The sequence below is a fragment of the Notamacropus eugenii genome, chromosome 4, assembly GCF_028372415.1.
Source record: "Notamacropus eugenii isolate mMacEug1 chromosome 4, mMacEug1.pri_v2, whole genome shotgun sequence".
Lineage (NCBI taxonomy): Eukaryota > Metazoa > Chordata > Mammalia > Diprotodontia > Macropodidae > Notamacropus > Notamacropus eugenii.
In genome coordinates, this window is record NC_092875.1 from 155,793,926 (window position 1) to 155,821,357 (window position 27,432).

The window sequence follows — 27,432 nt, forward strand, 5'->3', positions numbered from 1 at the left end:
AGAAAAATCAATTCTCCAGGCCAGCATGGGTGGAGAACCTGTAGCCTAGAGGCCACATGTGGCCCTCAAGGTCCACAAGTGCACCCCTTTGACTAAATCCAAACTACGTAGAACAAATTCCCTTAATTAAAGGATTTGCAGAGGACCTTACTTATTCCCACAATTCAGTTGGGTCCACTGAAGCTTAGCTTTGTTGATCTCTTTGGTTGTTGTTAACAGTGAAAGAAAAATTGGAATTCTAAATACATGCATTCTTAAAGACAGGGCATAAAAGTCTCACTCGGGCAGACAAAGTTTCATCTTTTTAAAATGACTAATAGACAAATAATTCAATTGACATGAAAACATCTAGAATCTTTTCAAACAACTGTAGGACCATTTGATAGAAAAAGACTACAACTTATACTGCATAATACATATAATGACCTCTATTCATACATAAAAGATGAAATTATTGTTCCCTTTCTTGAATTTAGGCTGTTGAAATCTTACACTTTATATTCTTCAGAATCTTAAACAACTATTACTTTAAAAATTCCACCTGGCCCAATCTGAAAATAATGTGCTTTAGAATTCAAAAATGCCTTCCTTTAAAGGAAACTTTAGAGCACTGTTTGAAAAACAGGTTGGCTTTTTATTTACTGTCTTCATAATTCATGGTAACAGATTATCTTTTGTGCACACACAAAAAAAGGTAAAGTCCTTTATCTTGTCATTTTTATCCTTTTCTGTTTAAATCAAGGAGTGAGCTGAAGCAAACCCAGACTTTGTCCTACTGGGAATTCTAGTAGATGTATATAGAAGGTTTATGTTTTGAGGGGAACAAAATATTTTGCTTTGGCTTCTATAATCCCCACTCCCAAAAAATGTTTGCAAATGTCTTAGGCTCAGCCATACATGCTAGAATTAATAAAGTAACAAAAGTGAGAAGGAAAATAATGAAAACTTCATATCCCACTTCTCTGCTGTCAGAAGAAGAAGGGGCTTCTACAATCTTGGCCAGAGCTCCTTTATCTCCACCATACATCGGTTCCAGATAGGAGAAACAATAGAAATCTAGTTCAGCACCCTCATTTTATAAATAAGGAAAGAGAATCAGAGAGATGAAGAGTTGCACTACATATAAGTGACAGAGAGACAGATGTTAGAAGACAAGTTTCCTGCCATCCAATCCAATGGTATTTGCATCTGCACCACATCCCTCACGTTCCTTTTCTCCCTTTTAATCTCTCTCCTCATTGGTACTTTCTCTTCCTCCTACATACAGGTTTAGTTCTCTCCTAGGCTAAGAAAAGAAACCTTCAGGGAACCCTGTTACCCCCTCAAACTCCTTTATCATTTTCAAAGCCAAGTTCCTTAAAAGACTAATCCACATCTGCTCCTTCCCATTTATTCATTCCTCAGCTCTTTGTAATCTGGCTTCTAACTCCCAAAACCTACTGAAATTGATCTCTAAAATGTCACCTTCTCATTCTACCCAGGGGAACTTTTTTCTCAAGTCTTCATCTTTCTGAACCACTCTGGAACATTTAACGCTCTGGACCACCCACTCTTGGAAATTGTCTCTCCTTTGTTTCTGTACTGCTTCATATTCATGCCCCTTTCTCCTCTCCTTTGCCTCCTACTGGCTTATGATGCATCAATCAACAAATATTTATTAAGCACTTACCATGTGCCAGACATTGTGCTACGAAATGGGGGGCAAAGACAAACAGTAATTAGAGATTCCACTTCATCAAGGAAAATAAAATGTATATATACAATATAATCGTATACAAAATAAACACAAAATTAATACAGGTCAATTTTTTTAAGTGGGGAAGGCACTAGTAACTAGGATAATCAGGAATGGTTTTATTTGACTTGGATTATATAGGCATTCTTCCAAACTCAGTACATGGTCCTCTATTCCTCTGTCTTTATATACTCACTTCCTCAGTAATCTCTTCAACTTTCATGTCCAAATAATGTTGTTGTTCAGTCATATCCAACTCTTCGTGATCCCATTTGGAGTTTTCTTTGCAAAGATGCTGGACTGGTTTGCCATCTCCTTCCCCAACTCATTTCACACATGAAGAAACTAAGGCAAAGAGGGGTAAGTAACTTGCACAAGGTCACCCAGTTCGTAAATGTCTGAGGTCAAATATGAACTCAAGTAAAATGAGTCTTCCTGACTCCAGGCTCAGCGCTCTATCCACTGCATCGTCTATATTACTTCTATTACATTTCAAACCTTGCATAAGTTATTTCACCTCTAGAGGCCCTAATTTCCTCATTTGTAAAAAGAAGGGATTGTCCTTAAAGGAACTCTAATGCCTCTTATAATTCTGTGATTCCCAAGTCTTCATCTCCAATCTTGACCTTTTACCTGAACTTCAGATTGCGATGTACAACCACCTCTTGGGAATGAACCCATAATATCTCAAGATCAAAATGTCTAAAACTGAACTCATTATCCATCATTCCAACTTCTCTATTTCTATTCATGAGATCTCCATTCTCCTAGTCATCCATGCCTCCTCCCTCTTCCAAGCCCTCCAGATATAATCAGTAACTAAAACCTGCCAATTTTCTCTCTACATTATTTCATTTACACATGTCTTCATTTCTCATGCTAGCGAAAGGCTCTGATCACTTACACCATTGAAATAGTCTCCTAACTGCTCTACATTGTCTCTCCCATTCCAAATCATCTTGCAGGCCAGTCTCTAACTGATTTATCTTCCTGTTCTACCTTTTTGCTCAGTCACTACATGGCTAAATAACCTTTGTGTAGATTCCCATTGGTTTTTTTTTTTTTACATAAAGTTCAGACTCTTTATCCTGGAACTCAAGATTTCTCTATAATCCCTCATTCAATCTATACTTCTGTGTTCTCTCACTAGTTTCTGTCATGCACTCAATGCTATAGTCAAACAGGTTCATTCACTGTCCCTTGAACACATTCCATGATTCTCTACCTCTGCTTCTACTAGTCTCTCAGTTCAATTCAACACAAGTTTCCTAGCATCTACTGTCTGCTAAGCATTGTGGCCACAAAGATGAATGAATGAGAAAGTGTTTACTATGTGCCAAGCACTGTGCTAAGTAATGAGGATTCAAATACAAAAGCAAAGATAACCCTTAACTTCAAGGACCTTATATTCTCAAAAAGGAAACAGTATATATTGGTCCTGAATGCTCTAGAGACAATGAGTGGAACTATAAGGAATAATTTGACATATCCTCTCAAAGAATAAAGGCAGAATTGGTTTCATCATGGTTCCAGAAGTGGGGGGGGGGCACAAAGTAGAAAAGGATGTACCCTTGGCTAAAAGACTAAAGATGAGAAAGGATGCAATTCCCACCTTCAAAGAGCTTCTAATCGCTTGGAATGAGATTTAACACACAAATAATTACAAACTGGAATATGGTAAATATGGTAAAATTCCAGAGAGCTGGAAGACAACTGAAAGGCCATCTCTATAATTCAACTCCCTCATTTTACAGATAAACAGACCAAAGCCTATGGAGTTAAAAAATGATTTGCCCAAGTGATTAAACAGAGAAGTGTAAGAAATTTAGAAAGGGAAGAATGATCTCTGAGAAGATCATGAAAAGCTTCACATAGGAGAGGAGAACTGGGACTGGGCTTACATGAAAGGAAAGAGGTTCAGCAGGTTATATATAGAGAGATATATCTATCTATAGGTAGATAGATAGATGATAGATGGATAGATAGATAGATAGATAGATAGATAGACAGACAGATAGATTTGGGAGTCCATTCTAGGCATGGGGGATGATACATGCAAATGCATGAGGTCAAAAGACATCAGGGTAAAAATAACAGAAAAACCCATAACACAATTTAGATGAAATGTAATGTATGGGAAGGGGAATAAGATGGAATAACAATGGAACAAGAGATTGAAGTCAGATCAGAGATGGCCTTGATATGCCACTGTAAGGAATCTGCATTTTATCCTACAGACAATGGGAAAGCACTGGAGGATTTTTGAGTAGGGAAATGACATGATGTAATTTGCCCACTAGGAAGATAACCCTGGCATACTCTGAAAGACAGACAGAGATGACAGTCAAGACAGGGAGACCAGTGAAGAGACTATAACATCAGTTCAGGTGAGAAATAATGATACCAGTAGGGGAAGTAAAAGTACAAAGGAGAGACAGATGCTAAATATGTAGCTACAACCATAGATGCTGACAATTTATTGGACACAGAAGATGAGGAAGAGGGAAGAATCAAAAATGATTCTGTCTTCTTAAACTAGGTGATAAGGAAGATGTCAATGTCATAAACAGAAATGGGGAAGTCAGGAAAAGGAGAAAGTTTGGGGGCACAATAAGGAGACCCATTTTGTATATGTTGAATGTGGGTTGCTGGTGAGACATTTAAAGGAAAATTTCTCTTTAAATTGACCTCTTTGGGCTAACATTAAGTATTATTTACCTGTGAATAATAGATAACTAGGATTTCAGAAGAATCTAAATTAAGTAACCCAAAGGGAAATGAAAAAAAATGTACAGAGCATAATGTAAGCAGAACTCTTTTATCTTGACTTGTGTGCAAGAAGTGGCACAAAAATACATTACTGAGAATGCATATGACTAAAACTGGAAACCAAGAACCAAATGGCATCATAGACCAACTAGCCTAAGCCATATATGAATAAGAATCCCTTCTACAACATAACCAAAAGGAATGACTCCAGCAAGAGGCTACCTCTCACTTCCCAAGGACTCCTATTCTCTTCAGCTTCAGTGTTTAGAACTATTTTCTTCTATTAAGTTTGAGTCTGTCTCTTTTCAACTTGTATTCATTGATTCTCATTTTGTCCCCTGGGGACAAGCAAAGAATATCTATTCCTCTTTCTCCATGACAATCAGAATCACAATTCAGTTCAATCCAACAAATATTTATTAAGCATCTGCTATGGGCAGGCACTATCTTAAACAAAAAGACACAGGTCTTAAAGGAACTTACATTCTGCTCAAAAATTACACAGAAGAAAAAGATGTGGACGGGTTGCCATGCTATCAGTGGAAGGTGAGCTTTTGCTGATTAAGCTGAACTATTCAATTATCAAAGCGTCCATCAGGAAGCTGAATCTCAGGGGAGGTTTGGAAGTCATGTGTGCGCAGAGGTATAAAAAATTGTAGCCATGGAAGAACGATGAATTGCCATTAAAGAAAGCAGAGAGCAGGTAAAAATGGAGGCTTGGAGGATGCCCACATTTCAGTAGTAGGAATAAGATGAGAAACCAATGTTTCCTATGTCCAGAATGATGCCCTCCCCTCCCCAATCTCTACCTATTGAAATTCTTCCAATAGGCCCACTTCAAATCTTGCCTTTTCCAAGAAGTACTTCCTAATGCCTTTGGAAAGAAGTGATTTAAACCTCCTATGAAAGTTCGTAGAAGCATTTGTTCCTCTTTCACGCACTTAATATATTCTGCTTGATGTTATAGTTATTTATGTAAATTTCTTATGATCTGTACAAGAATGCAAACTAAAACACAGGGACCAAATCTCTGTATCTCCCTCATGACCCAGAACAGTGACTTATATGCATTATATATTTCGATTCAAACATAGGTAAATGTTTGTTTAAAGAATGAATAGAAATCAAAGAATCTTAGATTTAGAGATGGAAAGGACCTCTAAAGTCATCTTGTTCAGCTCATTTTGCAGTAGAGGAAACTGAGGCCCAGAGAGGTTAAGTGCCTTATCTAAGGTCACACATGTTATAAGTGGCAGAGTCAGGATTTAAACCCAGGTCCTCTGACTCCAGACCCAGTGCTCTTTCCATTACATTCGAAAGATACAAGAAGTATGATTTTCAGGCTTGCACTGTTTCAGTACAAACAACTAAATTTAACCTTTTGCTTAAAGGAAAACCTAAATAGCTTTTTCAATCTTCATTTGCTAAATATGATTTAACTTTTACAAATTTAGCTCTTAATTCCTCAAATCTGCATAGTCTATGTGGGTCTTAGCTCAAGATCCAAAATGGTAATATAGCCACGAAGACCAATGAGAAAGTCCATTCTTTGGGTGCCTGGTGACATGCCTGTGGTCATAACTTCATCACTTCATCTTTGAGGGAGGAGGAGGAGAGGAAGAAGAAAGGGAGATTGATGAGGAGGGGTGGAAAGGAGGAGGAAAGGGAAGGAGGAGGAGAGAAAAAAAGAGAAAGAGACAGAGAGCCCTTAACCATAAACTTACTGCTTATTCTTCTCAGCTCCATTATACATTGGGCTCATTCTTCCTTGGTTAAGCTAGGGCTCAGGCACAAATCTCACCTTTAAGACTACTGTTAATCACAAACACATCTTCCACCTGTACCACACATTTTCCCACCTGATGACAATAGATTTTGCCCTTTAGTATCATTGCATTCTGTCTCAGACCAATCTTTTCATTATTTCACCTACACCTAAGCCTCATCTCCTTGAGGACAGAGGATAATTTTTTCTCTCTCTTTTTCAGAATATCCCTTTTTGCTTCAATAGAATCCAATCCGACAAGTAATTACTAATTAAGATCCTACTGAAAACATGCAGGACACTGTACTGGGTTCATAAATCAAATGAAAAATTGGCCAGGCCCCTGCCTTTAAAGAGATTATAATCTACTGAGATATAACATGTGAACAGAAAGGTAGGCAGATGATCATTTGGGGAGGGAAAGAATATTATTAACTAAGGGAGTCATGAAAGGAGAGTGTAAGCTCCTTGGGGGTAAGAACTAATTTCACGGTTTGCCTTTTTATTCCTAAAGACAAATAGTTCTCAAAGCATGGTCCAAGGATGCCTAGGAATCTATTTTCATAACACCAAGACATAATTTACCTATCATATTATTCCTCTCTTTTCGAACTATGTGGCTCGGTGAGACCAGATTTTCTTCATATATTTCAATCAATCAATATTAACGTACCAAGTGGCAATTATGTGCACTGTGGTAAGGACTAGGGATATAAAAAGAGGCAAAAAACAGTCTTTACCTTCCAGGAGTTTACAATCAACAGGGAAGAAAACATATATACAAACATATACAATGCAAACTATATGGACAATAAATAGCTAATAGTTAATAAAGGCACTGGACTTAAGGTAGATCTAGCAAGGCTTCTAGTAAAATACTGCAATAGACTGAATACAAAAGCAGATCAAAGAAGCCAGCCATCTTCTACTAAGCCGGACATTAAAGAGATTAACAAAAATATATAAAACAACAACACTTTTAAACTAATTTTTTTATTTTGGAAAATATACTTATTGTTCATAAAAAGTGGTTATTTATGTTAGCATAGAATGGTTTTGTTATTATTTTAGATGAATTAATAAATATTTACTTGAAAAGTTTATCAGTTCTAATTTCCAACACAGTAAATACTGGTAGCTATAACTCACATAAACAAAAGATCTTTAGGATTCTCAATAATTTTTAAGAATGTAGCCTAGAGAAAAAATGCTCTAAATCACTATTGATTAGAGAGATGCAAATTAAAACAACTCTGAGGTACCACATCACACCTATAAGATTGGCAAACATGACAGAACAAGAAAATGATAAATGCTGGAGAGGATGTGGGAGAGTTGGAACACTAATTCATTGTTGGTGGAGCTGCAAGCTCATCCAACCATTCTGGAGAGCAATTTGGAACTATGCCCAAAGGGCTACAAAAATGTGCATACCCTTTGACCCAGCAATATCGCTACTAGGACTATATCCCCAAGAGATCATAAAAATGGGAAAGGGTCCCACATGTACAAAAATATTTATAGCAGCACTCTATGTAGTTGCCAAAAACTGGAAGTCAAGGGGATGTCCATCAATTGGGGAATGGCTGAATAAATTATGGTATATGAATGTAATGGAGTACTATTGTGCCATAAGAAATGATGAACAAGAAGACTTCAGAGAGGCCTGGAAGGACTTATAAGACCTGATGCTGAGTGAAAGGAGCAGAACCAGGAGAACTTTGTGCGCAGCAACGACCACAGTGTGCGAGAGTTTTTTCTGGTAGACTTGGAATTTTGTAATAATGCAAAAACTTCTTATAAAAAAAAAATCCCAAAAGTGGTTCTCAAGGCAAAATGCCTTCCACACTCAGAGAAAGAAATATGGAAGTCATTCGCAAAATGTAGCAGATCATGTTTGTGCATGTGTATGTGTTTGTATATCATGTTTTGATTTGTTATATGATTTCTTTCATTTATTTTAGTCTGACTACATAGCATGACTATAGTGAAAATATACTCAATAGGAAAGTATATGTAGAACCTATACAGAATTGTATGCAGTCGTGGGGAGGGAGGGGGGTAGCGGGGGGTAGGTGTGGGGGGGATAAAATCTCAATTGTATGGCAGTGATTGTTAAACATTAAAAAATAATAATAAAAAAAAATTTAAAAAAATAGGTTTTAGAAGATCAAAAAAAAAAAAAAAGAATGTAGCCTAGAAATACTGACCTGGCAACAGCTGTTTTATTGGGAGGAGCCACTCTGTAATTTCATGGGTTTACTAAAACTCTCACTGGTGTGCACATCTGGCAGGTGGTCTCCAACTTAAAATTTTAGCAAGCTGCCTGGGAGGACCTGAGGTCACCCTGCCAGGAAGCGTCAGAGGCCAGGAAGCGTCAGAGGCAGGCCTTCAAACCAGTCCTTCCTGACTCCCAGGCTGGCTTTCTAAGTACTCTGTCATGCTGCTTACTGAGAGATGCATTCTCGAACGGATTAGCTTAGATTACTCCCTCAAAGAACTCTGTGCCCACAGCAAGCATCCAGTGAATACTTGTTCAATTGAATTTTTCACCATAACCAGAGGGCACTCAACTAGAGGACCATGCCTCCTGCTCCTTTATCTGCCTTAGAGCACCAAGCATATAATATGAATTCAATAAGTATTCCTTCAATTTTCTGATTCCATTTTTCCACAGTGGTGAGGAGAAAGATAGAGAGATGAGATAGAGGCAAGGGATGCTCAGCCATGACCTACTCTACTTCCATTCTACCCTGACCAGTCATTTTAAAATGTCACTCAGGTGACAATCTTTAGAAAATTTCCATGACCCTAGAGTCTTAAAAAGTATTAATAACAGTAACAAAATGTAATGCTCCTAATTGTGACCTCATGAGACTCAAAGCCTCAACTTCCTAATCTCTAAAATGAGTGGGGTGGGGGGTGGGGAGTGGGAAGTGGTGTCAAACTGGGGAGGACCCAGATCTTTAAGGATGTTGGCTCTGAAATACTGTATTCAAACATGGCCTCAGACACTTACTAAGTGTCTCAGACTGGGTGGCTCTGGGCAAGTCACTTGCCCTTTGTTTGCCTCAGTTTCTTTACCTGTAAAATGAACTGGAGAAGGAAATGGCAAACTGATTCTGTATCTTTGCAAAGAAAATCCCATGCACAGTAGTGGCAGTCTGTGGTCCACAGGGTCTCAAAGAGTTGAACATGACTGAACAACAATTTAGAGACCATTCAATCTACTTCTCTCATTTTACAAATAAGAAAGGTAAAGTCTTCCAGAGTGACCACAGGACATGCCCAAGCTATTACTGTACTATTTACAAATACAGTAAGTAGTACAACCAGGATTGGAACCCACACTCAGGGTCTTAGGTAGATCCAGCTTTCTTGCTAATACACTTAGGAATGAGATATCGTATGTATGGGCCCATTATTATCCTTAGCAACTGAAGAACCTACTATATACTACGAGGTAGATTGTCTTGGGAATGAGGGTACAGATTACTTTAATTATTTTCATATCACATACCCATCTCTTTTCACTGGTTACATCCAAATACATGTACTCAATAAAGATGTAGATAATTTCATGTAAAATATATCCTTTGCTCCCCATTCTCTCCCTACCTCCCAAGAAAAGATCTCTTTTCGTCCCAAGAAAAGATCTCTTTTTGTCCCAAGAAACTCAAAGCCCCAGGATTTAGGATATCCCAAAAGAGGAAATGGGACAAAAACAGCCATCAAGTCCAAATTTTCCAGGCCTTGGATGGCTCTCCCTCATTCAATATATTCTAACAATGAGAGAAAGTACTTATGTTTTACCAGTAAATGTACTGAAGCACTAGTCTTCAATCTGAGGCTATTAAAAAGATGTTATCAGCCAAAGCAGAGTCTTTTTCAGAGGGGAATGGAGGACAGACCATACTATAGCAGACAAAGTGCAGAAGATTTCCAGAGATTTAGTTGCAGAAAGCAACTGGAGATATATAGATTTAATTACCATTTGCCAATACAGCATTACAGTAGGTGGAGTGTACTAATGTGTTCTTATTACTAAACAGCATGTTCTCCCCATGCATCTTCTCTTGAACTGGTTCATAACATGCTCCAAGGCACTCTCTGGTAGAGATATTACTAATTTCCTTTGGAGCTGTCTGCTCCCTTTCCTTGGCTTTCACCAGACTCCCTGGCCCCTTGAACAGAAAAGCAGAAAGGCCTGATGTGAACTGGATCATAAGCACAATTCTGGTTGAAGAATAAACCAGGGAGACCCCCTGAGTCTAGTACTCACAGCAAAATCCAGCAGTGCTTCCCAGTAGACAGAGAAGAAGACCACACCTTGCTAAACAGCTAAACATCTTATTTGAAAAGCTGATATACCTTAAACTTAACTCAACGGAAATTAGACATTTAGTTTAGAAAAAGAGTCAATGCACATGAACAACTTTCCTAAATCCTAATGCTAGCTCTTTGCCCCAAAATCCCTGTGACAGTGAGTGCCATGTGGTAGACACAAGCCAAGAGCACACAAAAACTTGTTTCATAGAAAAGAACATTCTGTCCTGCAAAAGGACGCTGGAAACATAGCACCTCTGTAAGAATTCACAGACAAATGAAGCTGCTGATCCCCACGTATCTGATCAGCCAGATACTACTCAGAGCTAAGAATAAATCAGCAATGATGGAGTGAAAACAATTATTTCCTTAAAGTATTTTATCAGTAACCATAAAGCACATCAGCATGTCCTCAGTAAAATTCTACCAATAAGAATGAATACACATAACATGTATTTTCCAAATAGTTATTTGCAGAATATGTGACACCAGGAAATAAAAAGTATCCAAAAGTGAAAAGGAGTACAGAATGGGCTGACTCAACCATACTATTAGGGAAAAGTATGAAAAGTTCCTAAAGACTCATCGTACCCTTTAATCCAGTGATGTCACACTAGGCATACATCCCAAGGAGGAAAAGGACACGGCAGGGAACAACAGGAAATGAAAGGAAAGGACAGGGCAGGAGAGGAGAGCAGAAGGGAAAGGAAGGAAAGGGAAAGGAGGAGAGGGGAGGAGAAGAAAAAGGCAAGGCAGGGCAAAGCAAGGGAAGGGAAGAGAAAAGAAAGGAAAGAAAAGGTAAAAGGAAAGGAAAAGAAAGGAAGAAGTAAAGGAAGAAAAAAGAGAAAGGGAAGGAGAGACTAGAAAGATGGAAAGAAAAAGAAAAGATGAAAGAATGAAGGAAAAAGGAAGGAAGAATAAAGAAAGGAGGAAAGAGGAAGGAAAGGAGTGAGGATAATCAGAAGGAAGGAAAGGAAAAAGAAAGTGAGAGAAAAAAGAAAGAAAAGAAACAAAGCAAGGAATGAGAGAGGAGGAAGGAAAAGAGTAAAGAAAAAAGGAAAGGGGAGGCAGAGAAGGAAAGAAGGAAGGAAGGAAGGAATGGAGGGAGAGAGGGAAAGAAAGAACAAGTATCAAATTATTCACAATAACATTTTTTGTGGTAGTAAAAAACTGGAAGCAAAGTGGGCACCTCATGACAAGGGAATGGCTGAGCAAGTTGTAGAATATAAATGGAATATTAATGTGCAGGAAGAAGTGACTATAACTATGAGGAATTCAAAGAAACAAGTGAAAACTTGTTTGAAGTCATGCAGAATGAAGCAAGCAAAAGTATATAGTAAGAATGTAAGAATAACATCTCCAAAGGAGCACAATGACCAATCAACAAACCTTTGTTAAGCATCTAGTAGGTACCAGGCACAGTCCTAGGCTCTGGGGAAACAATGAATAAAACTACTCTTACTCTCAAGGACCTTACATTCTACGTCAATATAAATTAAAAATAAGCCAAATCACAAGTAATTATTGAGGAAACAAAGGAAAGACTTGGATGAGGTGGCCTCTGAGGATGTTTCTCCCTTTACATCTTTGGTGCTATGACTTGCTGCCTTCTGACAGAGGGTGGCAGATGGCAGCTATAGACTATCCCATGTCCCTTCAGATGTGGTCACTGTTTTGGTTGCTTTCACTTGGTTCTTCTTTGTCACAAAGGAGGTTCATTGTTGAGGAAGGGGTAGTATATTCAGTAATGACTGATATCAACACTTAAGGCATCAACAAAATGCATGAACATTTTTTTTTAAAGAGTAGAGAAACTGTGTAGAAGATAAGCTATAGGAGGTCAACAAGGTGCCATGACTGTGCGATGGACTTGGAGGCTGGAAGACGTCAATTCTAATTCTGCCTCAAGTTCTTATTAGCCATGTGATCCTGTGAAAACCAGGCAACTTCTATCCACCCCAATTTCTTCCTCTGTAAAAATGAAGGGGATGGGGAACAGGACTAGATGAATGAATGAATGGTTGGTTTGATGGAATAAACATTTATTAAGTGCCTACTATGTGCCAGGCACTATACTAAGCACTTTACAAATATGATTTCACTTGAGATTACAGACCATTAGAGATGGCTCTTAGATTCCTTCCTACTCTAAATCCATGATCCTATGTTGAGAGAAGAATCTTTTAACTTCTTTCAGCCTCAGTTTTCTCAACTATAAAATGGGGATAATAAAAAAAGCACCTACCTTATGGAGTTACTGTGAGGACCAAATGAGATAACATATGTAAAGTGCTTTGCAAACCTTAAAGTGCTTCATAAGTGTGAGTTGTTATATTATTTACTACTACTACTATGTTATAGAACACACCAAAGAGCAAAGCTCTAAGGGTTCTAAGTATAGATAGATTGATACGTATACATGTCTACAAACATACGTACACATATAAACACACTCCTCAAAGACCGTGAAACAAGCTGAAACTGTACAAAGGAATGAGTTTTTCGAAGATGATTTCTAAATCAAAAACCTATGAGGGGAAAAGGGGAGAGTTTCACTTTCCTCTGGAGTTGTGAGGCCTGGTGTTTACTGGAATGATCATGAAGAAGAGGATAAGAAGCAGCCCAGCACTAGAGTATAAACAGCAAGTAATCATAATAATATTGTAAAAACTGAATTGTTTACCTGTGGGAATATGCTGGGGAATGGAGAGCATGACTAGGGACAGCAAAAATCAAACATGCCACAACACTTTCTCTCCCTCCCTCCTTCCTTCCCTCCCACCCTCCTTCTCTCTCTCTCTCTCTCTCTCTCTCTCTCTCTCTCTCTCTCTCTCTCTCTCTCTCTCTCTCTCTCTCACATTTATTTCCTAATATCTTACTTAAAAGATGAAAATGGCAGAGCTAGGTCACTGGAGTCACGGCTGTGGGAAATGAGGTGAGGAAACAGTAAGTTCAGAATATTCGCCCCTTAATTGCCAAGAGGTCTCTTAAATCTGGGAAGGATCTGCCCATTTCCCAAAGGCAAAACGTTTGATTTTCCTCCAGAGAATACAGGAAATTGTATCCTTTGAAACAGATGAGAAATTTTGGATAACATCAGATTCTATTGAAATGCCCCAGGGTAATGAGACTACACCAGGCACACTGCATAAGAGTGTCTGATACTTTTAGTAGCAAATGATGGGAAGTTTGTTGTGACAGCTGGGGAGGAAAAGTTGGAAGGTTAGGTAGATTTGCAACATGAGAAGGTGATTTGGTTTGGGGGTAGGGGGAAGTTAAGGAGGAGGAAGAGTCCTCCAATGGGGGAATGTGGAGTTTGAAAGTGGAAGTTTTTATCCTTCAGAAATGGGAGCAAAAGGAAATTGAAGGAGATGGAAACTAAGGCCTCTCCAGTCTGTTAGGTATTCCCTGAATAGGAAGAAACTGGAGTCCAGGCCAAGAATTCCCTGTAAATAGGATCACTGGTGATTTTTAGGGCATCAAAACCCAGACAAAAGTAGAAGTATTAACATCAATCTATTACACAGTCCAAGCATTTCAGAGTTAGAAGGGCCTTCAGTGACCAGCTAAGTCTCAAAAGTATCCTCGCTACATAAAACCTGCTAGGATGTTGACCATCTAGCCTTTGCTTGAAGACCTCTGGTGGGGGGGAGGGGAGAACCACTACTTCCAAAGGCACTACATTCCATGTTTGCACAGCTCTAACAATAGTTAGAAATTTGTTTCTGACATTAAGCCTAAATTTGCATCCTTGCATTTTCTCCCAATTTTTCCTGATTCTTCTCTCTGAAATCAAAAAGAATAAGCTGAATTCCTCTTCCATATGGCAGCCTTTCAAGTATTTGAAGGCAGCCATAATGTTTCCCCTGAGCCTTCTTTTCCCAGTACCTTCAGCTCATCATTATACGACATGGATCAATTGTCATCCTCTAGTCAAAGTAGATCATTTGCTGTCTTGGGCATTTTAATAATGAGTTGTTGGTGAGGATAATTCTCATTCTTGATCACATGCACACAAATACATATATGTACACATATACATACACATACATACATACATATGCATATACATACACAGTCTTAGTGCAGGTTTAAGCTTTAGTAACCTAAAACTTTTGGGATACCCCACATATAAAGTTTAGGACCAGAGCTATGATTTAAATGCAATAGGAGGAAACTCTCAGTGAGCAAACTCCTCCTTTCTCTGTAACTTACAAATGCCCTAGGGGATTGGGAGCTGAAGTGACTTGTTTGGGACCACATGACCAGTAAATGACATAGGTGTGGCTTGAGCACAGCTCTTCCTATCACTATCCAGTACGTCTTACGGCTTCCCTACTTTTTATGATTCTCATTATTTACCCAAGAACATTTTTGTTCTACTTCAAGGATAAAACTGTCTCCTTCCTGGCCTCAGTCTGTCTCCAATGCAAAAGGATTTGTTTTATAATCTTCACAGCTGAAAGAAGCACCTGAGATCCATCTTTCAGTATCCTCTACACTTGAGCACTAAGGCATATATAATATATATTCTTTTATACATTTCCTCCACTGATTCTAGAACATGGAGAGCTAAATGCCTCTGTCCTTCATATAGCTATGATCATGGCATTACATTAAAAAAAAAAAACATATGGGTTTGCCATTGGTTTTCTACTGTCTTTCCACCCCTTGTTCAGAACCCTTCTTCTTCACTTGCAAAATATCTTAGGTAGGTCATGCCAAAAGAGACAGTGAAGGGTTTGCATCACCTTACGAGCCTCTCCTGGCCTCCTCCAGCAGCTAGGGCTTATTCCCACAATCACTTTCCTTGTTTTTATTTTGCATATAATTGTTTAAGTATATGTTGTCTCATTCAATAAAATGTAAGTTCCTTGAAGGCAGGGACTTTTTTTATTTTTGTGTCTGTATCCTCACTGCCTAACATGTCCCAGGTACATAGTAAGTGTTTAATAAATGCTTATGAATTAAAGCAAAGTAGCTCCTGTCCTCACTCTGCTACCAATTAGCTATATGATCTTGGACATATCACATGGACAACTTTGGGACTTGGTTTCCTCATCTGTAGAAGAAAGAATTGCTTCTCTAAGTTCCCAGCTGTAGCATTCTTCTATTGTTTGTTTTTCTGGTATGCATCATCATGAATGACACGAGAGTGAAAAGACTCTAAATCTAAGGTTTTTAAGAGGGCTAGGGTCCCTGGAAACTTGGGTGGGAAAACAAAAAAAAATCACATCTTTACTTTCACTAACCTCTAAGGAAGTTTGTCAGCTAGGTGACTCAGTGGAGAGAGTGCTAAACATGGAGTCAGGAAGACCTGAGTTCCAATGTGATCTCTGACACTCTCTAGCTGTGTGACCTGAGACAAATCTTTGACTTACGTTTGTCTCCATTTTCTCATCTCTAAAATGGGGAAGATAATGATAGCACCTACTTTTCAGGGTTATTGAGAGGATAACATGAGATAATATTTGTAAAGCATTTTGAAAATCTTAAAGCACTATGTAATAATGTCATTATGATTATTCAACACACCACAGTAGCATTAATTAGTCAATAATTCACCACATACCCAAAGAGGTCTACACACAGAAAGCTAACAAGATTAGGCTGTTCTAGAGAACCAGGAGAATGATTTATACTATGAACAACAGTATTGTAAAAGTGAACAAGTTTTAAAAGCCTTAAAGACTCAGATCAACACAACGATCAAAAGATTCCAAAGGAGCAACACTGAAAATTGCTACTACCTAAAGAATGCTCCTCACATCCTGATGGAGTAAATACACAGAATGAGATACACATTTTTGGACATAGCATGAGGATTTGTTTTACTTGACTATGTGTATCTGTTCCAAAGAATCTCTCTCTCTCTCTCTGTCTCTCTGTTTCTCTGTCTCTGTCTCTGTCTCTCCCTCTCTCTCTCTCAGGTGTCTTAAGTATATTCTACTTCCAAGAGCCCACAGTCCTGCCTTCATGGGGCTGGCTCCATTATGTGAAACATAGTTATTGATGGATTTGTAAAATAGGGTGTTTAAACGCAAGTGTCTTTGTAACACTGTAGAACTTGCTATTCCCTAGATGAAAATGAATACTGCGTTAAAGGTGTTTGTATCTGGCTGTTGGGCTTTTCCCAGATCTTTTTGTGGTTAGTCATAAGCCCCCTCCTTTACCCTCTAAGTCCCCCTGACACCAATTATATACATGGAATGTCAGAGCTTCAAAATGTTTAAGAAGCTCTAGACTTGAGTGTTTGGTTTCCTTTGGTTTTTCTTCTGGGGAAAAGGTAGAAAAGAGAATTAAAGTATCCTCATCCATGTCACCAGGAGCCACTCCATTCTTGTCAATTAGGATTTTGTAAAGGTCTTGGTTTACTGATGGAGTATGCACTGTTCTAGACAATTATCCCTGGGAGTTCAGAGAGATAAAAATCTCATGAATGCCAAAAATAGTCTGATCCGTACTTTTTGTAATAGTTAAAAAAGAAAAAACTGGAACCAAAGTGAGTACACGCTAAAGAAATAGCTGAACAAATTCATAGAGGGATGTGATGGAATAATATTGGGCAATAAGAATGAATATAAAGAACTGAAACATGACAAGACTTGTATGAACCAATAAAGTAGAAAGTAACTAAAGTAAACAGAACCAGTATAATAATATATGCAGCAATACTGTAATGAGAAACTACAGTTATCTCTTCCACATCACAGGGGGTGGGGCAGCTCCCCCATGATCTAGACAATCAGTGTAAAATTTTTTGGCCCTCCATTTGTCCCAGAGAAGTCTGATTTTTTTTCTTTTTCTTTTATGGGGTGTTTACAGAACCACATAATAAACTCTGGGTTAAGTATTTGGTCATAGGCATATTTTATACATTTCTGAGTTTCTAAATTTTTCTGTGTCATCCACTGGCCTTCACATGTCATTTGCAGCTTCCACAAAACTGACAAAAAATTCCCATTTGCACCAATTTCTTATGCCAACCCACAATATATCAAAATCGTATTGAGTAAAGTTGCAATGTGAAAGGGATAACTGTACTTTCAAAGACTTGGGAATTCTAATCAACTCAATAACCAACCACGGTTCCAGAGAACTCATGATGAAATGTGCTCCCTACCTCCAGATAAAGAGCTGATGGGTTCAGAGGAAATACTACAGATCTTTTTCCTTTTTCTTTTTTTGGGGGGGGATGAGGGCAGGGACATGATCAATATATTTGTTTTGTTTGACTATGTTTGTAACAAGTTTTCTTTTTCTTATTTTCTCAACTTGGGAGAGAGGTGGGAAGGAGATAATGAAGACCTGAAAATAAAATTGAATTGTTTTAAGAAAAAAAAGAACAGAAGCCGAAGCAGTACACACAATGATTACAATGCAAATGAAAACACCAGTCAAAGGCAGCTGGACTTGGATTAAATGCAATTTTCTGTCCTAAATGACAAAACACATCATATTGGTTAGAGAGGTGGGGGCAGGGGCTGTGGGTTTACAAAGCTGCATATACTGTCAAAAGGTTTTGCTGATTTGGGGGAGGGATATAAAGAAATGACTGCATTTTTAAAAATTAATGAAACTTTTTTTATAATTTAACAGCAAAGTATAAATAAAATTCTTTTTATAGTGACACATTACAGGCCAGAGAGGCAGTGTGACAGCAGATAAAGGGCCATCCTCAGAATCAGGAAGACCAATTACTGCCTTTCACACATACCAACTATATTATCAATGGCAGGCCATTAATTTTCAGCATTTTGGGCAATTTTCTAAAGTCATGTTAGAGAAAAATTGGTGATCTACATCAGCGGAGAGAGTTTCCACATTGGGACTTCCCCATACCAATAAATCACAGGTCCAGATCTACAAAAATGTACATTCTATTTTTCACATTCTCTATTATTTTTCAGTTTAAAATCTGTCATTTAAGAAAAATGGGGATAAGCATATGTCAGTATTACATGTAGAAATATCAAATTTATGATAGATTTACAATTTTAAAAAAGGAAAATGAGTGGGTTGACAGTGTGTATTTCACAGTGTGCGCATTTTTTGCCAATCACTTGGATTGTTTCTCACTTTAAAAGCATTTCTCACCAGCCCATACAGAGAACGAACATAGGAGTAGGAAGTACCCAGACAAATTGGGACTCCAAACAGAACTGTTTGTATCTGCTTTTCTCCACTGTTCCAATATTACTCAAGCCCAAATGGAAATAAAGATGTGTGAGATGTTCAAGTTTACCAAAACTGACAATACATACCTAGGAAGCAAATTACGTACTTGCAAAAAGTACATGCAGTCAGTAAGAATCAAATAGCTAATGCATTCAGCACACAAGAATGAACTAGATTGTTTGGGAGAACTCATCCTTCGTCTATCCTGAGTTTTCTGAAGACCCCTATTGGAGGTTTCTTAAAGCATTTTTGCAAAAAGATCCCCAAATTTCATTAGGACCAAAGTATTCTAATTAGCCTAAAAGCTAAGCACTAGACCTAGCCACCTTTTTTTAGTCTTAAAACTAGGAAGTTGTAGAGGTGATGTCCAAGCTCCTTATTTTACAGATGAGGTAACTGAGTGATTTGACCAAGGTCACAAAGGCAGAGAGTAGGAAGAGTTTACAACTCCAAATCCTGAGACCACTCCATTGAGCCATGCTTTTATCCTTCTTTTCCTCATATTATCAGGAACGAACACCTGCCAACCATACATGTAGGATACCCCCACAAGGATGGATATATGTCCTTAAAAACACCATACAGAGAATTAAAAAAAGGAAACCATTATTGGAGAATGGCCAATGGCCAAGTGGACAAGGCCCCAGCTTAAATGCTGATGTATGAGGCACTTACTTAATATATCAAAGGTCATACTCACCTTTAAAAGTTTTTCTTCAGACAAATTCTTAGAAGGTCCTGATTGCCATTGCCTCTACAACTAGACATTATCCTTGCTTCATTTCATGCCCCCAAACACCTCACCTCATTACCTTCGGCCTCACTGCTCCCTTGTCTCACACATAGTGTACTGTATACCGCTACTCTGTTTTTCAGCCCTACACCACTCTCCAGTTCTGAAACCATAATTAAGTCAACCCTTTCACTGCTACTGGAAGAGCATGTCACTCTATTTCCCAATTCACCATCTCTATAACTTTCCAAAGGAAAACATCTTTCCCCATAACCATTTTTTAAATAATATATTACCCTCCTCCCATTTTAGAAACCTTGGGGAGAGGGAACTTTTGTGTTTGTATTCTAGTTATTAGCATAGTTTTTGGCACGTAATACTTTTTTTTTATTTATACATTCATACAGGGCTAGCAATAAAGGGTTATATAAATGAAGAGGCCTGGACTTCCTCAGACAGTACTAGAACCCTGTCTTCTGACTCCAAATCCAATTCTCTTTCAATAAAATTTAATAAGCATTTATCACATGAATATCAATCAATGAATCAGCAAGTATATATTAAGAATCTTCTATGTATCAGCGGCTGTGCTGAGCATTAGATGTATTAAGACAAAAACACAACAGGTTCTGCTTTTAAATATTTTATCAAAAGAGAAAATATAAGTGAGCACAGACAAATGTACATACAAAATAAAGTAAGATAAATTGGGAGGAGGGAGGGAGGGAGAGACACTAGCAGCCACGGGAGTCAGGAAAGGTTTCACATGAAAGGTGGTACTTGAGCAAAATTTTAAAGGAAACGAGGAATTGTAAGAGGCAGAGGTGAGGAGGGGGTATAGGAGACAGCCAGTGCAAGGCGTAGAAACCAGGATGAGAGTGTTGTGTCAGGAATAGCAAGGAGGCACCTTACTTCTGACTGCACCATAGAATGAGGAAAGGGAATTAAGGTATTATAAGGATAGAAAAGTAGGTTTGTCCCAGGTTTTGAATGTCTTTACATTCCAAATGAGGGAGTTTATATTTGATCCTAGAAGAAATGGGAAGTCATTGGAGTTTGTTGAGTAGTGATATTCATGATTTAGGGGGGAGGAAAGGATTGGACAAACTAAATGATAAAGGATGAGTTAGAGTGGGAAGAGACCAATTAAGAGACCATTGGAAAAGCCCGTGCAAGAAGTGACGAAGGCCTGAAATAAGTTGGGGGACATAAAAGTAAAGAGAAGAGATAGAAAGAGTCCTGTAGAAGTAGAATGACTTCAAGGTTCTGAATCCAGGAAACCAGGAAATAGGGAAGAAAATTGGGGAGGAAAGACAATGAGTTGAGTCTTGAACAGGCTGAGTTTAATTTGTGAGGAATAGTGAGGTCAGTTGGACTGGATCAAAGAGTATTAGATGCGGAGTTTTAACAGTGATGCTCGATAGGTGAGCTGGGGTCAAGCTGTGAAGGGCTTGAAGAGTTAATAAAGGAATTTCTATTATGTTTCAGAGGCAATAGGAAGCTATTTGTCTTTATTGAGTAGAGGACTAAAATGGTCAGATCTCTGTAAATAAAACCACAACCTTGAGGATTAACTGGAGTGGGGAAAGAGAGTTGAAAGATAGAAGCCAATTAAAAGGTTGTTTAAATAATGTAGGCAAGAAGTAATAACGTCCTAAACCAAGGTGACAGATCTGTGAGTAGAGAGAAGAATATAGTCGCAAAAGAGTATAGTGATGGTATAGATGAGATCATGGGTTATAAATGCTCAGCACCCACCAAATCCCTAACAAGACACTATCTAGTGGCAAGGACAGAATATTAGAAGCTTGCTAACCTTCACAAACTAAGAGACAAGATAATCCCATGCTAATTAAATCCAGATATTTTAAATACATGCCCAAAACTGAACTCGCTATCATTTTCCTGAAATTCTCCATTCTAAACTTCCCATTTATTATCAAAGGCACCATCATCCTCCCAGACACCTAGTTATCATCCTCCATGCCTCATTCTCTCTCTTACACACACCAGTATCCAATCTGTGGTCAAGTCCTGTTGATTTTACCTTCATAACACTTCCTGTATACATCCCTTTCCTCTGACATTGCCACCGCATTGGTCCAGGTCCTCATCATGTCACACCTAGATTATTGAAATACTCTTCTGGTTGATGTCCCTGCCCCAGGTTTCTCCCCACTCCAGTCCATCCTCCACTAAGCTTTCCAGTGAATCTTCCTAAGGCACAGGTGTGACCCTTCCTAAGGCACAGGTATGACTATGTCACTCCCTATTCCATAACCTGCAGTGGTTCCCTACTGTCTGGAGCTCCCATCTTTTCATCAGAGATCCACATGGTCAACCTCCTGCTCTTCACACACAGGAAGAAACCTCTGTAGGCCCTCACTTTGGCATCATTTACTGGACATTTGTATGGAACCAGAACCAACAGCATATCTTCATTTAAATATAGTTCAATACCATGGCAATAAATTTCAATGGTTCCCTACCTCCTCTGGGATCAAATATAAAATCATCTGTTGGTGTTCAAAGTCCTTCATAACCTGGTTCCCTATTACTTTATCTAATCTTCTTACATCATACTCATTCCCACATACTGTGTGATCCTGTAACAATGATTTCCTTGCTATCCTTTGGATAAGAAACTCCATCTGTTAACTCCACGCTCTTTTTTTTTAATGCCTATTCCAAATGCCTAGAATTCTCTCTCTCTTCACCTCCATCTTCTTGGTCTCCCTGACTTCCTTAAAGACTCAACTAAAATCTAGCCTCCTATAACCACCTTAATGATACTACCTTTCCTTTGCTCATTATCTCTGATTTATCCTGTATACACCACATCTGTACATAGTTGTTTGCATGTTGTTTTCTTCATTAGATTAAGTTCCTTGAGAGCAGGGGCTGTCTTTTACCTTCTGTGGTATCCCCAGAGTTTAGTACCATACCTGGTACATAGTGGACTCTTAATAATGTTTACTGACTAACAATGAGTACCTAAACTTAAGAGAATAAATAAATAATGACTTAGTGTTGAACAATGCTAACCATACATAGACAATCAAAGGAGGAGGGGTGGGAGAGAAGAGAAAATGGGAGAGAATAGACTCAGGATTCAGTAGCTTTTCCTAGTAGGCAAAATTCTTTGATTCCATGACAGAGTTTCCTAAAAAGCTAAGCAGCAAGACAAGGCAAAGGCTTGAGGAGTTTCTACAAGAAAGCATCCTATATCCTCTTGCCCTTCCTGGCCATCTCAAAACCATGCCACCTTCCCCCGAGCCTTCACTGCCACTTCTCCCCGCCCCACCCCCCAGAAATTTGGACTCTGTCCCTGAAACTAAACACGTCTCTTTCCTGGATCCAAGCTCTTCACCTCAGTTTCCAGGTATATCCAAATCACATTGCCATGTATACCCCCTCCTCACTTCCACTTTCCACCAACCCTTGATGCGTTGTTTTCCCTCATTAGAATGTAAGTTCCTTGAGGCTATGGACTGTCTTATTCATGTATATTTGTATCCCCAATACAATTCCATCTATTCACTGTTCACCACTGCAGTAACATCCTACATCTCTTACAGAAAGATTTAAAAACTACTGCTATAATGGAAAATCAACAACAACTCTGTTCTCATGTTTTGATTCCATGATAGATTTGCCTCTTCCCAGGCTGGAAAAAACTACAACTCCCAAAGTCTTTAACCACTTACCCCTCTTCCCAAGGCAACCAGTCCCTGACTTGTCTGAAGAGCTTATTGCACTACAAACACAGACTTCAAAATATTCTGAAAAATTCAACCAATAAATTAAACTGGAAGGAGAACACTATCCCAGAGAAAAACCACTGCTTGTAATTGCCCCAGAAATAACATTGATCCATCAACATTGAAGAATTATGTCTCTAATAGATTTCATAATGCCAAAACCTCAGAATATTTAAGCTATGTGGGACTAAAAGTTTTCAGAATAAAGAGTCCTAATGAAAAAAATCAAAACCACATGGGAGCAAGATGAGGTGCCTATATCCCCACCATCCTGTCTACTCCTAGAATTTCTAGAAGGATGCTTTCCCTGGTCTTAAAGGTGAGCTTTCATCCTAATACTTGTATTCAAAAACAAAATGGAGTTATTTTATCCACCTGTGCAATAGTCTACTGAACATCAAATACAGAAAAATAATAGCGAAATGGTAATTTGTCCCAGTGCTATTTCTATTGATACACCATCAAAAGATGTGAATGAGATCATTATCTGTAGTAGTAGTTATAATACCATGAAGTAGCCTTACTCCTTAACAAGGTAAACCCTATCACCTGCTCAAGTGATCCCATTCCATCCCGTCTCTTCCATCAGATCACCCCCCTCTGTTATTCCCACTCTGTTGCTTATTCTCAGTCTCCTTATCTACTGACACATTCTCTACTGTCTACAAACAAGCCCCTGTCTCCTCTACTCTGAAGAAATCTTCATTTGATTGTCTCATCTCCACTATCCATATCATTCTATATCTCTTCTGCCCTTTGTGGATATCTACAATACACTCTCTTAACTTCTTACAATCCAGCTTTCACCCTTTTCATTCCACCAAAACTGTTCTCTTCAAAATTAGCAATGACCTCTTAGTTGCCACATCCAATAGCTCTTCCCAGTCCTCAAGCACCTTGACCTCTCTACAGCCTTTGATATTTTTGATCACTCTCTTCTCCTTGATATTCTTCTCTCTGGGTTTTTGGGACACTACTCTCTTCTGGTTCTCCTTTTATCTCTCTGAGCATGCTTCATTCAGTTAGCTTTGCTAGATCCTCATCCAGATCACACTCTCTAACTGCCAGTTTCCCTTAGGGTTCTGTCCTGGGTCCTCTTCTCTTCCCTCTCTATACTATTTCAATTGGTGATCTCAACAGCTCCCATGGATTTAATTACTTATTAATTACTTACTAATTAATTCATCTCAATGTTAATGATTTTCAAATCTACTTATCCTGCCCCAATCTCTCCTGACCTCCAATCTTCCATCTCCAACTGCCTTTCAGAAATCTCAAACTGAATGTCCAGTAGACATCTTAAAATCAACATGTCCAAAACTGAATTTGTAATCTTTTTCCCTAAATCTCTCCTATCTTCTCTATTACTGTAAGAGTAACATCATTCTCCCAGTCCCTTAGGCTCATAGCCTAGAAGACATCCTGGATTCTTCACTCTCTCTCACACCCCTCCCCATATTCAAGCTATTGCCAAGGCCTGTCAATTTTACCTTTGGAACCTCTCTAGAATATACCCCTTCTGACTCTGTTAGCACTCTTGTGCAGGCCCTCATTACCTCAAGGACTTGTTTGAAGCAACTCTTTAAGACTTATCTACTAGATAGAAGATAGTTTGCAATCTGAAATGGTGAAGGGAATTTCCATACCAGGAATCTTCCACCATAATGAAGTGAAGGAACTTCATCTGATGTGAAGTTCCTTCACATATCTGATTATATGAAAGATAGTTATAGGTAATATGTAATTGGAGCACATGTACAGTATGCTGAATATCATTAGGAGACATGGGTTCTGATCCTACCACTGCTACAAGATTTTCGGATTATCTTGGGAAATCTACCTCACTTATCTCAGCCTCACCTATAAAATAAGCTATAAATAACCAACAGCTCTCTCAGATGTCCCCTTTCATATCCCATATTGCATAAGCTTTACAGAATCCAGAGAAAGAATGAAATGCAGTACCTACAAGACTGGTGTACCAGAACACAAATACCAACAGGAACCAATGCAAGGCATACAGGAAGGAGCAGTGTGCTGTACAACACAGGTACAGGGCTTTAGACAGTGCCATACAAAGAGCATATCCACTGTAGCTCTCTTCAGTTGCCCACCCTACTTATCTCCAGGAGGTGAAAGTTTAAGAACTCCATTCACTCCTTTGCTGACACAGGGCATTAGAGTGAGATCCACTGAGACCCCAAGATGAATGTGCCCTGTCCTTGAATCCATCCATTCTTCAGGGTGAGACAGTTTGGTCCACTTGGTCTCACATAAATGTGACCATTGGCATGGCACATAAGTATTCATGCCACAGGAGGCACTGGGCACACCTAGGGCTCCACAACAAGGACCCATTAATTCTTACAGGGACCTTTCTCTTCATGGGATCTGCCATGATTTTACTCTGTACAAGACACATGGAAAATGGCTGAACATATTATCTATAGACAAGATGTTTTCTACCTAGATAATAAAAGAGAAACCAGGTGGACCAAGTTGGATCCTCTGTGCCAGTCTATTGGGCTTGTATCCTCCTTGGCAGTGGGTTGCTTCAGCAGCAACTTCTGCATTTTGGCAATAAAGCTTTATGGTTTAGAAGGAGGCTTTCCACCCTGAAAGTTAGTAACGGCTGTTAATTCCCTATCAAGTTACAGGCACAGCACTCTGCTGCCCAGGCTAATAAATGTTCTTTCTGACTGAGACTCTAGCAGCTTGAGCTCATTGGATGGAAGATCCCATCTCTCTTAGATATAACTACAAGTTCCATATTTTTACCCTAAGGCTGATATTTAAATCATTTCCTGCCATACCACGACTTCCCAACCTTTACTATATAAGGAAAGAGCTCTTAGTACTTAAAATTAAAAACATCATTCTCGCTAAATGTGTGGGTTTTGTTATGATGTTTGCATCACCAAAGAAGGGCTGGTTTACCATGTGCTTTACCCCAAGGACCTGCAGGATGTATGATGCAAAAAAGACTAGACAGTCTGCCTTCCTTTTTGAGTTGTTCCTTTGCAATGATGACCCACTTTATGGAACCTCAAGGTGCCTAAGTAATGTGGGAAACCCAACATTCACTAGATTTACATTTGTTTCCAATCTTTTTGTGATTTTAATAGCTTCCACCTTCAGTTAGTCAATCAATAAGCATTCATTAAGTGTTTATTATGTGCCAGGCACTGGGAATAAAAAGAAAGGCAAAAACATGGTCCATGACCTTAAAGAGCATATATTCTAATGGGGAAGATAATATGCAAAATGTGTATATACACACGCACATACATACCTACATATATACATACACACGTATATAAACACATACACACACATATAGGCAATTTCAGAAGGAAAGTACTGCCAGCAGTTGGGAGGACCAGGGAAGGCATGATGGGATTGCAGAAGGTGGGATTTAAACTGAATTTTAAAGGAAACCAGGAAAGCCAGTTGTGGAAATGAGAAGGTAAAATGTGCCAAGCATAAGTGAAAAGATACAGAGTCTGGAGATAGAGAGTCTTGTTTAAGGGACAACAAGAAGCCCATTGTCACTGAATCATAGGGGATATGGAAGGGAGTCAAGTTTACGACTGGAAAGGTTGGAAGGATCCAGGTAGTGAAGGGCTTTAAAAGCCAAATACAGGACTTCATATTTGATTCTGAAGTAGGGAGCCATTGTAGTTTATTGAAGGTGGGGTGTGACATAGATCAAACTGAACTTTAGGAATACCTCATTGGCAGATAACAGAAGAATGGATTAGAGTAGGGAGGGTACTGAAACACAAAGACCAAGAAGAAGGCTATTAGTCCAGGCATGAATTAATAAGAACCTGAACCTGGGTGGTACCTACATAAGTAGAGAGAAGGGGACATATATAAGAGATAGTATGAGGATAGAAAGGTCAAGATTTGGTAAAAGAGTGGATATGTGGAATGAGAGCAATAGAGGAGCTGAGCAAGACAGGGGTATCCTTAACAACAATAGGCCAAGACTGGTAATTAATTAACTGGTTAATTACACAGAATTCAGATTCATTTTTAATACTTTTTCCATTTATATAGCTGTATTTATTGTGTATATATTGCTGGGTCATCTCCAGTCATCCTGATGAATATCTGGTCACTGGATTCAGATGGCTCTGGAGGAGAAGTGAGGCTGGTGATC

At 38.7% G+C, this 27,432-nt stretch overlaps 1 protein-coding gene across 16 annotated transcripts in view; it reads right to left on the reverse strand.

The window, feature by feature from the left end:
* Positions 1 to 27,432, reverse strand: part of CPQ (carboxypeptidase Q) — a 681,911-nt gene that overhangs the window by 563,924 nt on the left and 90,555 nt on the right. The window contains exon 2 of one of the 16 annotated variants that reach the window (XM_072603444.1): positions 1,932 to 2,080. The exons of the other annotated variants lie outside the window; for them this stretch is intronic. The gene's annotated coding sequence lies outside the window, so the exon portion shown is untranslated. The remainder of the gene's footprint in view (positions 1 to 1,931; positions 2,081 to 27,432) is intronic. 16 annotated transcript variants of the gene reach the window in all.